The sequence below is a fragment of the Kogia breviceps genome, chromosome 2, assembly GCF_026419965.1.
Source record: "Kogia breviceps isolate mKogBre1 chromosome 2, mKogBre1 haplotype 1, whole genome shotgun sequence".
Classification (NCBI taxonomy): Eukaryota; Metazoa; Chordata; class Mammalia; order Artiodactyla; family Physeteridae; genus Kogia; species Kogia breviceps.
The window spans coordinates 132,819,882-132,837,529 of record NC_081311.1 but is presented as its reverse complement, the minus strand read 5'-3'; the positions used below and the strand labels follow the sequence as shown (position 1 = coordinate 132,837,529).

The 17,648-nt window shown below is 38.8% G+C and overlaps 1 protein-coding gene across 14 annotated transcripts in view; it reads left to right on the top strand.

Annotated features, from left to right (window-relative positions):
* KCNH7 (potassium voltage-gated channel subfamily H member 7) overlaps nucleotides 1–17,648 on the top strand; it is a 455,266-nt gene that overhangs the window by 56,674 nt on the left and 380,944 nt on the right. Inside the window, exon 1 of one of the 14 annotated variants that reach the window (XM_067026195.1) lies at nucleotides 4,954–4,997. The exons of the other annotated variants lie outside the window; for them this stretch is intronic. The gene's annotated coding sequence lies outside the window, so the exon portion shown is untranslated. Of the gene's footprint in view, nucleotides 1–4,953; nucleotides 4,998–17,648 lie in introns of those variants that run through there. 14 annotated transcript variants of the gene reach the window in all.

Genomic DNA, 17,648 nt, shown 5'->3' with positions numbered 1-17,648 from the left:
GTTAGGTTGTTTATTCGAGATGTTTCCTGTTTCTTAAGGTAGGATTGTATTGCTATAAACTTCCCTCTTAGAAGGGCTTTTGCTGCATCCTGTAGGTTTTGGGTTGTTTTGTCTCCATTGTCATTTGTTTCTAGGTATTTTTTGATTTCCTCTTTGATTTCTTCAGTGATCAGTTCGTTATTAAGTAGTGTATTGTTTAGCCTCCATGTGTTTGTATTTTTTACAGATCTTTTCCTGTAATTGATATCTAGTCTCATAGCATTGTGTTCGGAAAAGGTACTTGATATGATTTCAATTTTCTTAAATTTACTCAGGCTAGATTTGTGACCCAAGATATGATCTATCTTGGAGAATGTTCCATGAGCACTTGAGAAAAATGTGTATTCTGTTGTTTTTGGGTGGAATGTCCTATAAATATCAATTAAATCCATCTTGTTTAATGTATCATTTAAAACTTGGGTTTCCTTATTTATTTTCATTTTGGATGATCTGTCCATTTGTGAAAGTGGGGTGTTAAAGTCCCCTACTATGATTGTGTTACTGTCGATTTCCCCTTTTATGGCTGTTAGTATTTGCCTTATGTATTGAGGTGCTCCTGTGTTGGGTGCATAAATATTTATAATTGTTATACCTTCTTCATGGATCGATCCCTTGATCATTATGTAGTGTCCTTCTTTGTCTCTTGTAATAGTCTTTATTTTAAAGTCTATTTTGTCTGATATGAGAATTGCTATTCCAGCTTTCTTCTTATTTCCATTTGCATGGAATATTTTTCTCCATCCTCTCACTTTCAGTCTGTATGTGTCCCTAGGTCTGAAGTGGGTCTCTTGTAGACAGCATATATATGGGTCTTATTTTTGTATCCACTCAGCCAGTCTGTGTCTTTTGGTGGGAGAATTTAATCCATTTGCATTTAAAGTAATTATCGATATGTATGTTCCTATTACCATTTACTTAATTGTTTCGAGTTTGTTCTTGTAGGTCTTTTCCTTCTCTTGTGTTTCTTGCCTAGAGACGTTCCTTTAGCATTTGTTGTAAAGCTGGTTTGGTGGTGCTGAACTCTCTCAGCTTTTGCTTGTCTGTAAAGGTTTTAACTTCTCCATCAAATCTGAATGAGATCCTTGCTGGGTAGAGTAATCTTGGTTGTAGGTTTTTTTCCTTCATCACTTTAAATATGTCCTGCCACTCCCTTCTGGCTTGTAGGGTTTCTGCTGAAAGATCAGATGTTAACCTTATGGGGATTCCCTTGTGTGTTATTTGTTGTTTTTCCCTTGCTGCTTTTAATATGTTTTCTTTGTATTTAATTTTTGGTAGTTTGATTAATATGTGTCTTGGTGTGTTTCTCCTTGGATTTATCCCGTATGGGACTCTCTGTGCTTCCTGGACTTGTTTACCTATTTTATTTCCCATATTAGGGAAGTTTTCAACTATAATCTCTTCAGATGTTTTCTCAGTCCCTTTCTTTTTCTCTTCTTCTTCTGGGACCCCTAGAATTCGAATGTTGGTGCATTTAATGTTGTTCCAGAAGTCTCTGAGACTGTCCTCAGTTCTTTTCATTCTTTTTTCTTTATTCTGCTCTGCAGTAGTTATTTCCACTATTTTATCTTCCAGGTCACTTATCCGTTCTTCTGCCTCAGTTATTCTGCTGTTGATCCCATCTAGTCTATTTTTAATTTCATTTATTGTGTTGCTCATCGTTGCTTGCTTCCTCTTTATTTCTTCTAGGTCCTTGTTAAATGTTTCTTGCATTTTGTCTATTCTATTTCCAAGATTTTGGATCATCTTTACTATCATTATTCTGAATTCTTTTTCAGGTAGACTGCATATTTCCTCTTCATTTGTTAGATCTGGTGGTTTTTTACCTTGTTCCTTCATCTGCTGTGTGTTTTTCTGTCTTTTCATTTTGCTTACTGTGTTTGGGGTCTCCTTTTTGCAGGCTGCAGGTTCGTAGTTCCCGTTGTTTTTGGTGTCTGTCCCCAGTAGCTAAGGTTGATTTAGTGAGTTGAGTAGTTTCCTGGTTGGTGGGACTAGTGCCTTTGTTCTGGTGGATGAGGCTGGGTCTTGTCTTTCTGGTGGGCAGGTCCACATTTGGTGGTGTGTTATGGGGTGTCTGTAGCCTTATTATGATTTTAGGCAGCCTCGCTGCTAATGGATGGGGCTGTAGTCCTGTCTTGCTAGTTTTTGGGCATAGGGTGTCCAGCACTCTAGCTTGCTGGTTGTTGAGTGAAGCTGGGTCTTGGTGTTGAGATGGAGATCTCTGGGAGATTTTAGCCATTTGATATTACGTGGAGCTGGGAGGTCTCTTGTGGACCAGTGTCCTGAAGTTGGTTTTCCCACCTCAGAGACACAGCCCTGACGCCTGGCTGGAGCACCAAGAGCCTTTAATCCACCTGCTCAGAATAAAAGGGAGAAAAAATAGAAAGGAGAGAAAGGAAGGAAGGAAGGAAGAAAGAAAGAAGATAAAATGAAGTAGGATAAAATAGTTATTAAAATAAAAAATAATTATTAAGAAAAAAAATTGGGACTGTCAGAGCCCTAGGACAAATGGTGAAAGCATAGCTATACAGACAAGTCTCAGCAGCACACACATACACACTCACAGAAAGAGAAAAAAAATAATATATCTTGCTCCCAAAGACCACCTCCTCAGTTTGGGATGATTTGCTGTCTATTCAGGTATTCCACAGATGCAGGGCACTTCAAGTTGATTGTGGAGCTTTAATCTGCTGCTTCTGAGGCTGCTGGGAGAGACCTCCCCCTCTCCTCTTTGTTCGCAGAGCTCCTGGGGTTCAGCTTTGGACTTGGCCCCGCCTCTGCACGTAGGTCGCCCGAGGGCATCTGCTCTTCGCTCAGACAGGACAGGGTTAAAGGAGCAGCTGATTTGGGGGCTCTGGCTCACTCAGGCCCGGGGACGGAGGGGTAGGATGCGGGGTGAGCCTGTGGCGGCAGAGGCTGGTGTGACGTTGCACCAGCCTGAGGTACGCCGTGCATTCTCCCGGGGAAGTTGTCCCTGGATCCCGGTACCCCAGCAGTGGTGGGCTGCACAGGCTCTCGGGAGGGGAGGTGTGGAGAGTCACCTGTGCTCGCACATAGGCTTCTTGGTGGCGGCAGCAGTAGCCTTGACGTCTCATGCCCGTCTCTGGTGTCCGCACCGATAGCCGTGGGTTTTGCCCCTTTCTGGAGCTCCTTTAAGCAGCGTGCTTAATCCCCTCTCCTCACGTACCAGGAAACAAAGAGGGAAGAAAAGGTCTCTTGCCTCTTCGGCAGCTCCAGACTTCTCCTGGACTCCCTCCTGGCTAGTTGTGGCGCACTAGCCCCCTTCAGGCTGTGTTCACGCAGCCAACCCCAGTCCTCTCCCAGCTTCCGACCGAAGCCCAGGCCTCAGCTCCCAGCCCCCGCCCACCCTGGCAGGTGAGCAGACAAGCCTCTCAGCCTGGTGAGTGCTGGTCGGCACCGATTGTCTGTGCGGGAATCTCTCCGCTTTGCCCTCCGCACCCTGTTACTGCGCACTCCTCTGTGGCTCCGAAGCTTTCCCTCTGCCACCCGCAGTCTCCGCCCGTGAAGGGGCTTCTAGTGTGTGGGAACCTTTCCTCCTTCACAGCTCCCTCCCACTGGTGCAGGTTCCATCCCTATTCTTTTGTCTCTGTTTATTCTTTTTTCTTGTACCCTCCCCAGGTATGTGGGGAGTTACTTGCCTTTTGGGAGGTCTGAGGTCTTCTGCCAGCCTTCAGTGGGTGTTCTATAGGAGCAGTTCCACGTGTAGGTGTATTTCTGATGTATCTGTGGGGAGGAAGGTGATCTCCGTGTCTTACTCTTCCACCATCTTCTCTCTACCCAGCTATTTGTAGACTTTTGATGATAGGCATTCTGACTGGTGTGAGGTGATACCTCATTGTGGTTTTGATTTGTGTTTCTCTAATAATTAGTGATGTTGTGCATCTTTTCTTGTGCCTGTTGTCCACCTGTATGTGTCCTTTTGAGAAATGTCTATTTAGGTCTTCTGCCCATTTTTTGATTGAGTTGCTTGTTTTTTTGATATTGAGTTGTAAGAGCTGTTTGTACATTTTGGAAGTTAACTCCTTGTCGGTTACATCGTTCTCACACATTTTCGCCCATTCCATAGACTTTTTGTTTTGTTGATGGTTTCCTTTTAAAGCAAGTTAAATTTAAGTGACTGCAAAAAACTCCAAAGAAGAATGTCAGGATATCTAACTAATAGCATATTATGATCATAAGTCAATAAATCAGTGAAATGTTGAAAAACTTTTGATATAAATTACTAAGTGGTGGTGATATACTAAAAATAACTATATTAAGCAAGAGCAATAATGACAGAAAAGAAGTTAATAGAAAAGAAAAGGTTTTATTAAAGTATTACGTTTAAGACCATTAATCTTAAGAACAGACATTGCCAACTGGTATATTTATCTCCAGCTAAATGTGATTCATGGCTGTTAAAAAGACTGAGTTTCTTGGTTTATGCTGTTGCATGACAAGCTAGTATTTTCTTTCACAAGTGAAATATATGTATAAATGGCAATATTTGAGGCTCATTTAAAAAATCAGGAAATAGTACAGACTCTTTGCATAGCAGGGATGTCCTTATTGGGTCCATGTCAGCTCTTACTGACAAATCGTGACCAGTTGGAAGAGATCTAGGACACAATGACTCTCTTTTAAACAAACTCACCACCTCTCCCCCTGCCCCATTCCTCCCCTTGAGAGCTGGTTAACACTGTGGAGATTAACTACAAGTTAAAAAGCATTATACCCCACTGGTCCAGACTTTATTCTAAATGAAAAGATTCTGAAATATTACTGAGGGTTACATGGAGCAACTTTATCAATGATTTTTTTTTTCCTTTAAGTATTTGCTGAAATTTTCCCAAACAATAATGTATCCCAACTAGTACTACTTTCTGAAATCTTTAGGAAAGGAAGTGAACTAATGCTTATTGACTGTCTGACTGCGTTTGATCCTCACTGCAATCCTGGAGGTAAGGTGATCTGGCTGCTATTTTTGTGGATGAGGACAGTGAAGCTCAGAGAATCGTTTGTCCAGTGTTGCCAAGTTTCCAAGGGGTGGATGTGGAGTCCTCTGACTTAAATTCTTTCCACTCCTTAATGGAATTAGAAAGGAAACTTAAATACAGTTTAGCACAAAACCACTCAACTAGAAGTCAGTTCTTTACTGCTCAAGTCAGCGTCTATATAATTGATGAGAGGAGAATTAGCACATCTCTGTATAATTGATGAGAGGAGAATTAGCACATCTCTGGCAAGGGTTAAGTAAGAAATAAATAAATATTGGGGTCAGTAGTGTTATTTCCACACCTAACATGATAGAGATTGAAGGAAGGAACGCTAATTTGTAGTCAATGTGCCAGCGTCCACATAGTAGTTCTGCTGAGTGACAGAACTGGTGCTAAGAATATGTGCAAATTATTTACTCTCAGAATGTCCAGTCCATATTCTGTAAAGCTAGCCCACAGGATGATTAGGAGGATTAAGAAAACAACGTAATAGAGAATCTCTGACATATATTAACTCAATAAATTGTTGTTGGCTTTGGATCAGTAGTATCAAGTAACGTAAGTTTTTTTAATCTTTAATTTGTTGAAGACTTCCATTCTTCTACAGACATTGTGCATTTCACAAAATTCAAACACTGGATTGTAGAAACAATGTAAATTCAGATTAAATGGGAATTTTGCTTGAAAAAATATCAAGGGAATTCCTTGCAACTTGTATTTTTTTTCAAAGTGTACTTACACGTCTTTTACTCAGACTTACCAGTTATTAGCTCTTTGAGCTGCAACTTGAATGCACTCAATACGTTTAGAAAGGAGAAACTCTGAGGTCTGGATTCACTGATGAATACATCAGACATTCGTTTACACTGCAAACTGAAACATGCAGAACGATTCTCGTTAATGTGGGTATCTGACGTTCGGAGCTGTGGTATTAAAGTGTAAAAACTTCGCTGAGTTTTAATGACAACACCCTTTTGTATTCATCATCTTAGAGATGTCACCTTTAGGGGATACAGCTAAGAGGGTTTGTAAAATAAATTTAAAAGAGGATATTTATCCAATCTAGTCTCACATTGTCTTTCCTTCAGAGTGTTTGCTGAGGCATCAGATTGGCAAATACATCTCTGTCAACATCTGCTTTCATTTTCCAAATTGACAGCATTCGGAAGCAGAATTTGGGAGTAGATGTTATTCTTAAACCTTGGATCAGGCTATAAAACCGCATTCCGTCTGCTGCAGAAAAGCCTTTCTGAAAACATCTCAAAACATTATTGGCCTGAGCCAAACATGTCCTGTAAAGTACTTAAGTTTACTTTACAGATTTTCCCAAACTTGCTGATATTAGCTAAATTTATGAGATGTCGAACAAATGGACAGTTTTCTGTAGATGGACTGGATTGGGCAAGTCCAGGCAAGGGAGCAGAGTCACTACTGACTGTTATGGGATAAAGAATTTATCATAAAAATTAGGCCTTCCACAGTTGTAGAAGGAACTGTGGAAGTGAAGGTCAGAAAGGATAGTTGGATCATCAGAGAAACAATCAATCTGAGAAAACATGTACTTCCAGCTACCAAGTTGGACTGCCGAGGGCAAGCTGGGGAGGGAGTTTGTAGGCGCTTATTACCTCTGGTAAGTTACCACCTCTGTGGCTTCACAGTGAAGTGCTCGGTGGTAGCCCTGACCACTGCTGGATAACAGGATCAGCGACCAAGAAGATGCTAGATGGGGAGCGGAGGAGAGTTAGGATAGGCTGAAACCTGCCTGGTATCTCTGCACCTGTCTATCATGGCATCTGACGATGACGACCCTCACCGAGTAATGACTGCTAGACTGCTCCACTTCCGCCTTCCAGGTCTCAAATACAGAGAGGGGCTTTGGGAAACACGGTTTCTAGCTTAACGAGATACACAGTACAAACCATGACATGCTCTGGAATCCACGCTATGGATGCCCATTCCATTGCTGGCTTTGGTGAGGGACGTTTAGTCTCCTTTTGAAGCTATTTGACTTCATTCTGTTCTCAGAATAATGCAGCAGAAACCCTTGGAACCATTGATTTTTCTGCTTAGATGTTTTCTTCATTTAACTTCTCCAGTGGCTTTCTGTTTCTTCCTCAGTGGTTAATCTAAAGACCTTAAAATGACCTAAAAGCTTTTGAAACTTGGACTCCCCATGTCCTCTCTGACCTTATCCCCCAGGCTTCTCTGTCCCCTCCCTCATTCCAGCCACCCTGGCCCCCTCATGTTTCCTTGAAAATGTCAGACATTCTCCTGCTTTAGTGCCTGTGCACTTGCTGTTCCTGAAATGCTTTTCTACAAAATAGCCACATGACTCATTCCATCACCTCTTTCTGGTCTTTCTTCAAATATCAACTTCTCAGAAAAGCTTTTCGTGACTATTTTATTTAAAACTGTACCCCTAACTCCCTATATATCTTTCCTGGTCTATTTTTTTCCTCTGTCCTTTTCATTATTTAACAGACTATTTACATTCCATATGTATTTCATGTGCTATCTTTTCACCTACACAAGAATGTAAGCTTCATGAGGGCAGAAATTTGTGTCTGTTTTCTTTACTGCTGTGCCTGGCACTTGATGAGCAGATAAGTCAGTAGGAACCCCACACGTATTTGTTGAATTTATTCAGTGAAATCATCAGAGTCACAAAATTGTTTGGTCTGTTCATAAGAATTGTGAGGGACTTCGTGTTTCGAATGCAAGGGGTAATTTTAAATGCCATATTTCAAAATTAATTACACTGGAAATATCTAAATTCCAGTTAGTTTTTCAATCTGACTTTTTATTCCGCTGATGATGAGAATTGCAACATGAAGGAATATTTGTTGAATTTACCTAGCTATCTAAATGTCTACCTTTGTGACAGCAAATCACAAAAGGATTTTCTCAGCCCTGGTAAGAAGTTTGCTCTCCTCTCAAAGCCCTGAATTAGTCACTTTTCTAAGTGATCTCCCTGAAATCGAAAAGACTTGAGCTTAGAGACTTAAGGGAAGGACAATTCAAAACCAACTGTCTAGATTTCCCTATTGATTTCTTACATTTGACTAATTGTTAGGGAAACCATGATCAAAAAGAGCTTTTGAAAAAATTATATAACTAAATCCAGAAACAACTTTACTTACTTATTATGCCACTGCTCTCATCACTTCCACTACTTCTTTCATTTTTTCCACTTTCAATCCAATTTTTATCTTCCTCATTCTCTTCTGCCACATTTAGTTGCTTCCATTTTCCTAGTCCTGCACATATGCATAAATAATGTTGAGAGTTAATCAGTTAACATATGGGTTTAGTTAATAAACATAAGGACTTAATAATATGTGAATTAGAATTAACAACCCAAATTCACTTTCTTGTTTTGGTCAAAACTGCTTACCTGAGGCTTCCCTGGTGGCGCAGTGGTTGAGAGTCCGCCTGCCGATGCAGGGGACGGGGGTTCGTGCCCCGGTCCGGGAGTATCCCACGTGCCGCGGAGCGGCTGGGCCTGTGAGCCATGGCCGCTGAGTCTGTGCTCTGCAACGAGCGAGGCCGCAGCAGTGAGAGGCCCACGTACCGCAAAAAAAAAAAAAAAATTCTCGAATCAGATAAATCAAGTCTAAAAAAGCCCATAGGCTATCAGTTAGATTTATTGACTGGTGGAAGAAGAGAGAAGAGGGTGAGCTAACATTTATTATCACCCGCAATGTATTTGTAGCTATATTATTTTGCAGTTTATGGAACTGTTTAATCTTCACAATAGCAATAATATTACTATACTCATTTTACAGATGAAAAGACCTAGAAGCAGAGATGTTAAATATATTACCCAGGGTCAAATAGCAAATAAGCTGGTATAAGAACCCAGTTCTGCCTCACTATGAAACTCTCAGTGTTTACAACACGAGTGGCAGCGAAGGAAGCAAGATTGCAGAATGTGGTATGAAAGAGTGGGGATTGGGGTAGAGAGAGAAGATGCATGCTTTGTGTCCACAATTCTTTCTTGAAACTTGATCCTGAAAGAAAAGCTAGGGAGTAGGGGCAATGAGTTACCTGACTTGCTGAATTAAATGTTTCATTAATAATAATTGTATTTTATTTATTCATTTATAAAGGGTGTTGAAGAACAAATAGAAGTTCTTAGTTTTATTTTATCCTATACCAGACGTTGATAAACTATAGTCTATGGGCCAAATCCAGCCTGCCCTCTGTTTTCTTTAAGTAAAGTTTTATTGGAATATGACGCATTCCCTTATGTGAGTCTGTGGCTCACATTTACATATTATCTACGGGGACTTTTGCACCATATTGATGGAGAGACCGTGTAGCCCCACACAGCCTAAAATAGTTTCTATCTGGTTCTTTCCAGAAAAAACTTTGCCTACTCCTATCTTACAGGGAAAAAAATAGAGTTGTTGAAAGTTGTTAGCAAATGAAAAGGATTATGTGGAACATATAAAATGGTAAATTATATATATATGTGTGTGTGTATATATATATATACACACACACATATATATAGGCAAGTTAACACGGTTGTTCATGCAAGATGAATTTGTAGGGAATTATGCCACTATTGCAGGAAAGAAGCGATGGGAACCTCGCCAAGGTGGGACTAAGCAGGAAAGGATAGGAGTGACCTTGGGAACTGATGGAATGCGAGAGTTGAGGGGGAACATCAAAGGCTGATCCAAAGGACCTGGGCGAATGAGTGCAGAAATAAGAAAGTCAAGAAAGGAAACAGTATACAGGAAGGCAGAGAAATTTATTTTAGAAACGTGTAATGCATTAAATGTGGCAGAGTGGGAAAAGCATAGACTTCAGGTCTGAGACCTGCATTCAAGTCCCAGCTGTTCCACTGTACACATGTGACATGGGGAAAATAACCTTTTCAGGCTGTTTCCTTATCTGTAACATGAGGATAACGGTGCCTGCTCTGGAGGGTTTTGGGGGGGTCAAAATGAGATGCCATGTACTTATTAGCATTGTGCTTGGGACATATAAGGTAATTGTAGCGATAATAAGCAAGTTGTTATATTTCAAAATGCTATTCAAATTAGGCCATCATTACAAGTATTACATTACAGTGAAGGAGATTTCATTTTCATTTGTGTCAAAAGTGAACCTCTAGCTTGACTTTGGCCTATTTCTTCTTATTACTCAATCATCTCTTTTTATACTTTCTTTCTTAATAGACAGCTAGATCGTTTGTCATGTACATGCCCAAGTAGGAAACTTTCTAGCATAATATCAATTTCTTTGGCATTGAAGAATAAATTAAAATGATTCATTAGCATTACAGAATTATTTGTTGTAATTGGTATAATTTTAATGGAATTGTAGGATGTGAGCAGATTATTCTCTTCTGAAAATTTAGTATTGCAACTTCACATTTATTTTTATTTTTAATAAATGCTTCAACCTCACCATTTTTCTTTCTACAGCTATCCCGGGGCATAATTAGTCTGGCATAGCTACCTGCCTAGTCACCCAAGAATTCCTCCAGATGAGTTTTCTTCTTCTCTTTGCCGTTCTAATCCTTACTGACCATTCTATGTTTGTTACATATTACCCATGAATCAAGTAGTGAAATCAAAATCAAGTATATCAAAACAACTCCTTTTTAATGTAAATGTCAATAAAGAGGTCTTATACATACATAAATGGTCATAGGTACAGTTTAAAGGCTTGTGAGGTATTATACACACACACCCCTCCCCCATATAATCAGTCTTAGCTATTAAACTTTTAAGAAGTAAATAAAGAATACCTTTTCTTTCCTAACTGATTTAGAAACAAATTGAGAATTAGTTGCAGTGGTCAAACAGCTGGGTCAATTTTATTACTGATGAAAACTAGCTTTGGCTTAGATGCAAGTAAATAGACCTTATAACACTTCTTGTTAAATTGAACCTTAAACATTTCCACTTAAGAGAGAGGTGAAAGGCCAAGAGTGTTAGTCTAACAAAAGTTTCTCTGCATGGAAACCTTAAGAGTAAGGCAGTACGTGTTTACCCCAGGATATCAGTTTATTCTTAGAACTCTTTCTTACCTTTAGACATATGTGAGCACAGGAGTAGAAAGCTAAATGCCCCCAGGTTATTCTGAAGCAATAGAATGCAGTGTTTATCTCAAACCATTTTGATATCAAGTTTCCCTCAAAAATCTTATTTTTTTAAGCTTCCTTTATCTGTCTCCTCTGACATGTATCCTCTTATGCATCAAGTATTTTCAGTTGTCCTGATTCTGATGTTTTATCACACCACTGACATTGGTATTTATTTTATTGCTAATCTTTTATCCCTCATGCAATCATGATTTCACTTTTTGTGTGATTTCACCTTGATGGGTGGTACTCTGATGGCTCACTGAGCATTCATCGTCTTGCTTTATATGTACATTGCTGTCTTTAGTACATTTTGGTTCATCTTTTTAAGCAATTGGCAGTGAGTTTAAGCTTACTGCCGAACTCTTTGTTCATTTCAAATCTTTCTTAGTGCACACATTGGGTTTGTATTTAATGATTCTTTATCATTACATAGGCCAAAGTTACAGTCATTTTAAAAAAAATTTAACAAATAACAATAGCTATTCTTAGAAAAATGATACCTGTGTTTTAAGATCTGTTTCAACTTAGTATTATATTCAGTGTGATAATGCATCAGTGTTAATTCAATTCATGTCACGAGTTTACCTTGTTTCACACAAGGGGCCAAATAAAGTACCTGGTAGGTCTTCTGTATGGCATGCTGTTGTGAATTTACTCAGAGCCATGTGTTTGAATTCTGGTTAAAATTTTGGCTCTGCAACTGTCCTTAAGGCCATTGGTAAGTTGCTTCATTTTACTGAGACTGTCAGTTTTCTTCTTTATGAGGATGGTACGAAGCTCACAAGGTTGCTGGAAAGTAAAATGAGGTAATATAATTAGTATATATAAAGTACTTAGTATAGTGCTTAACTTATATAAGACATGCTCAACACGTACTAGTCTCCTCAACTTCAATATTTACTCTCCTATTTTTAATGCCAATAAAAGAGAATACTGTATTGGTGATACTTGTTTAGTGAACAGCAGAATGATAATAAAGATTGCAGGACCCCATTGTAACATAAATCACTCAGCCTATATGTATGGATCCTGAAATGGTGTGTAGACACTGGGCTCCAAGTACCAACTTCAACAACAGAGGACTGAGAACAGGGATAGAGAGAGAGAAAATAGTTACTGGAGGATTTATATAGGAAACTTCTTGTCGAAGGGCTGGCCCCATGCCTATACTCCACCCTAGCCAGGAGGTTACGTCATATTCATCTGCTGTGTATGGCCTTAGTTAAAAGTCTCTGAAGAATGAGAAACAAAACCACACCTTGACATTTTAAGTAAAAATGAGAGTGGAATAGTAGCAGATACTTTGAGGATATGAGAGTAAATGCCACTGTCATCCAGTTTTATGAAGTACAGTCATACCCCATGGAAAAGGAAATCGGGAATTGCTAAGTCCTACACTGAGCTACTACTCTCTTTCTTTCAGAGGCTACATGGTTTCCATCTTCTGTCCTTTCTTATCCTTTATCTTCTCTCTCCCAAACCACCCTCTGAAACCCCTCTCTCCCCTTTTCTTTCTCTCATCCCTTTTCTCTCCTTTTTCTCACCTCTGCCTTTTCTCTCTCTCCCTCTCTCTTTCCTCCTCCTCCTCCTCTCTCCTCCCCCCACCCCAGTATTTTCCACTTGTAGTTGGTTCAACAGTCTTTAAATCAATATATCCTTTTATCTCATCACCCAAGAATAATTGGCTCACTATTTCACTACTGTAACTACACTTCCCCAAGGGGAGCAGGCTTGGCACAGATCATTTGTACTAGCCAATGGATTGGCCTTCCTAGGTGTGAGGTTGAGCGTACTTGAGAGTGTGCTCATGTGATATCTAAGTTAAGCCTCACCTCCAGAGGCTATATGAGCCGGCTAATTAAGCAGTACGCTGTTTTCCTAGCACTTACCACAGGAAGTGTTCACCAGCCTGGAAGCTCTTTGAACCCCTTACAATTGGGATTTTATGCAGCCTTCCTCATGTAAGTGTGATCAATGATTAACTCCATTTCTAGCCCCTCCCGTATCTCTGGAGAATGAGAGGTTGGGCTGAAAATTCCAAACATTTAATCATGGCTTGGTCTTTCTGGGGACCAGCCCCATCCAGAAGTTATCCAGGAGCCTACCCAGTAGTGCCTCATTAGAACAAAAGATGCTCCTAGTACTCTTATTTAGGAATTTATAAGGGTTTAGGAGCCCTGTGTCAGGGACCGGGGACAGAGACCAATATATATTTTCTATTATCTCACAGCGGCATAGAGATAAGTGTTTTCATCCAACTCTTCCCCTCTGCCCATTCCCTGTTGAGGACAAGAGATCTCTCCACTTCTGATCCTTGTTTTGCTGATGATTATAAAAGCAAGTGATAAATTAGTGCTATAATATAAGAGAATAAAAAGAGAACAAAATTTATACAAGTTTAAGCTTAAAGTACAAAATGAATATGAAATAAGAAAATATTTTAAATAATGATTTAAAATGAGGAAATTAAAAGAAGGGTTAGGAGTTTTTCTTCTTTCTCTGAAAGGCTGTACATATTATTTTTTTTCTTAAATTTGTGTTTCATTATAAATTCCCTGCATTTACTCTCCCAAAAGTGAAATCACTAAAACCATGACATAGGAACTATGAAGTTCAATCAAAATAGTACCTCAAATTATTTCTTTAATGAAAATGATTTATACACAGAAAAAAAAAGCTTAGAAATATTTCAGTTTGTTTTGAAAATAAATTATTAGCGTTTGTGAAAGCAGTGATAAACACTTTTGCATTTGTATTAAAAAAAAAAAAGACAGGGCTTCCCTGGTGGCGCAGTGGTTGAGAGTCCTCCTGCCTATGCAGGTAACACGAGTTCGTGCCCCGGTCCGGGAAGATCCCACATGCCGCGGAGCGGCTGGGCCCGTGAGCCATGGCCGCTGAGCCTGTGCGTCTGGAGCCTGTGCTCCACAACGGGAGAGGCCACAACAGTAAGAAGCCTGCGTACCGCAAAAAAAAAAAAAGACAGTCCCCTGCTTATCACATCATTTAATTATTATTAAAAACATAATGGATGGTAATTGGATTTTAAACATTTATAAAATACGGGTACTCTTCAGAACTAGTTTAAGTATTGTTTTGTGATGACACTGATTTTCGTAAACTAAAGTTTGATTCTGGCTACAAAATGAAGTGTTATTTCATAGGTATAAAAAGATTGACTTTTACCCCTTTTTTAGCTTTTGCTTTAAGAGGTTTTTATTTATTTTTGTTCTTCAAAGTGCTTTCTGTTTCATTTTACTTGTGAGTCATAAATTAACACAATTCTTACTCCTTTTTTTTTCCATTGTCATTGCCAACACCTAAAGTTTAAGTTGACAAGACACAAGTTCTTAAAAACATTGTTGTTCCTTATAAAGACATAATGGAATTATTTAGAGTGATACTTTTTTTGTGACTGCAATATTCAAAGGGCTTTTAGTTTGATATCGACTGAAGTATAGTCTGTAATCTTCTTTATTATATGTACTTTTTTGAAAACTGTATGTCAAATTAAACTTGCCCTTGTCAGTTACTAATAATGAGACCCAGAGAAAATAGTAGCTAAAGTGTCCACCAAAGAGTTTATTTAGAAATCTTCACTTGATACGAAAGGAGTTATTTGTTCTGCAAGTTCATAAATTCCTAGAAGCCTAATACTCATTTCTTATTTGTCTTTATATCCCCAATGCCTATTTAATAAATGTATATTGAATAAATTAATGAAATTCCAGGGAGACATGTTGATGGGTTTTTGTCAAATTTGTGAGTATTATAATCTCAGAAATTCCCAGTTTAAGAAAGACATGAAAAATACTGATTTGAGATACATTTTTATTTTTAACAAGACCTGTTATTTATCTTATTTCAAGGACTCTCTTCCTTTGACTTTGATATTGGAGGACAGACAAGTTTCTACCATTTAACTGTTACAAATTATCATTTAAGTTAAGAAAACATAGTCATGTTTTGCTCTAGGAAAAATTCTGACATGGGAGGAAAATTAACCAGGTACAGTTGTATATAAATGTATATAAAATGTCACTATAATGATTGAGGTGAACTGATCCAATCTGAGGTGAAACTTGATAACAGTCACTTGGAAAAAGATAGTTCAAAGCTTCAAGGAGAGTGATTAGGCTAGCCATGTGTAGGGATAAATTTTTCCTGTTTATGGAAATAGTGGAAAGTGGTGCTCTTTGCTTTTCTTCTCTGAATTGTCTATGTGTCTCTTTCCTCCACTGTATAAGCTTATCAAAGACAAGGATGGTATCTTTCACTTTGGCACACACTAAATAAATGGTTAATGCATTGAATTTATTGAAGTAGGAGAAAGTAGGGAGAGGCAAAATGTGTGGAGATGTCAAAGTTAAGATCATATTTAGTGAGGGCTTCCCTGGTGGCACAGTGGTTAAGAATCTGCCTGCCAATGCAGCGGACATGAGTTTGAGCCCTGGTCTGGGAAGAGCCCACACGCCGTGGAGCAACTAAGCCTGTGAGCCACAACTACTGAGCCTGCGCTCTACAGCCTGCAAGCCAAATTACTGAGCCCACGTGCCACAACTACTGAAGCCCGAGTGTCTAGAGCCCGTGCTCTGCAACAAGAGAAGCCACCGCAATGAGAAGCCCACGCACTGCAATGAAGAGCAGCCCCCGCTCGCCGCAGCTAGAGAAAGCCCACGCACAGCAACAAAGACCCAATGCAGCCAAAAATAAATAAATATATTAAATAAATAAAATTTTTTTAAAAGATCATATTTAGTTTAATCATACTCCTAATTGGCCTCCACTACTGATTCTATGGGCTTTGAGGATGTTAAGTTTGAAACAGAGTGATGTGTTTCCAGCTGTATCTGAGCTGGCTGCTCTGTACTTGCTTGACTTTAACAATACCTGTGGCTGATGAACAGTGGGGAAAAGGAAGGCAGCTTTAATAAATACTCCAAGATGAAAAACTGTACTATACTGAATGAATTGGCACACAAAATATATAACGGGCTAGAAAAGAATTTCATTGCTGTGAAGCCAAAGAGGTGAGATAATTGATGTTACTGGAGAAGTTAGAAATAAAAGGCTATGATGAGGCAATGAAATGAATGCAATGGGAAGGACATAGTATGGTGAAAAAGAACAGCTTTTTAGTCAGAAAATCTGGGTTCAAGTTCAAATTTTCCTTGGGTTACTGACTATGACCTTTGCAACCCTCAGTTTTCTCATCTCTAAAATGGAGGGAATACTAATATTTTACTTACATAGTTATTGTCCTGATTAATTGAATGTGATAATATATGTTTGCCTTTTTAGGACACATTTGGATTCAAGAACCTGAAATCCATTTCCTAACTCAAATAAAATAGAAGTATATTTTTAAAAGAGATAAGGAAATTAATGGCTAATCAAAAGAAGTACAGCCTAGCTCATAACATTTGAAAGTCATTATGACTCTGTTCTCTTTATCTGCCCCTTTCTCTCCCTGAGATCTTGTATCTATCATCAACTCATTTCTCTGAATTCCTGTGCCATTCTTTTTGTTTTGGGCCCAGAGTAACAAAATCGTCTTACAAGGGGGCTATACAACAAAGGATTTGTTAATTTATATAACAAAATGTTCGGAGGTAGAACATATCCAGAGTTGGTAACTCAGCAGCACAGCTATGTAGTCATGGACCCAGGTTGTTCTTATTTTTATGTATCTCTACCTCAGCCTCTAGGCGTATCCTCTTAAGCTAGCCACTTTGAGGGTCCCCAGGTAGATACCTCAGTCTTAGGCATCAGCTGTCTACAGGAGGAAAAAGGGTTGTCTTTCTTGCACATTTCTTTGTAAAAGCAATGGCCAGTCATTAGGTATATCTCAGCAATAATTTTATTTGTAAACTATACAGCATTATACTAATAGTTTTGAAGCTATTCATGAAGTATTCCAAAAGAAATATTCTGAAGATTAAACAGTATGAAATCAGATAAAAGGTTGGAAAAAAATCTGAGTTTCACTCTGAGACTTACTTTATTGATAGATAATAATTTCTAGAGTCATGTGTAAACTGTTTAGGTATGTAGAAATTTATTCATTTAAAATACCTTTCGTATTAAAGTTTATTATAATAGTTGCTATAGTGAACTCTAAATTGAATAAATAATATATCTAAAAGTCTCACAAGGCAATCAGAAATATACAAAAATAAGAGTGACACAAAGTCAAATGTAAGTGTCAGAGGAAGGACCGACAAGGTCTACCTTACTTAATACGAGGGTGGGAATTAAGAAAAATTTCATAAAGTGGCAGTTGATTTCAAAAAGTTGGTCTAGGGGAAGGCTACACATGCAAGGGAAACAGAGAAAGCAAAGACTTGCAAAGTGCAGAGTTGTAAATACATGAATAATGTGAGGAGATCATGAGAAATTTTATTTTAGAATGAAAATAGCAATAACGTTTATGCTGGATTTTGATCCTGGAATTCCCTGGGTCAGACTGAGAAGTTTCAGCTGTATAGTTTGGAAGCCAGAAAGCATCGAATACT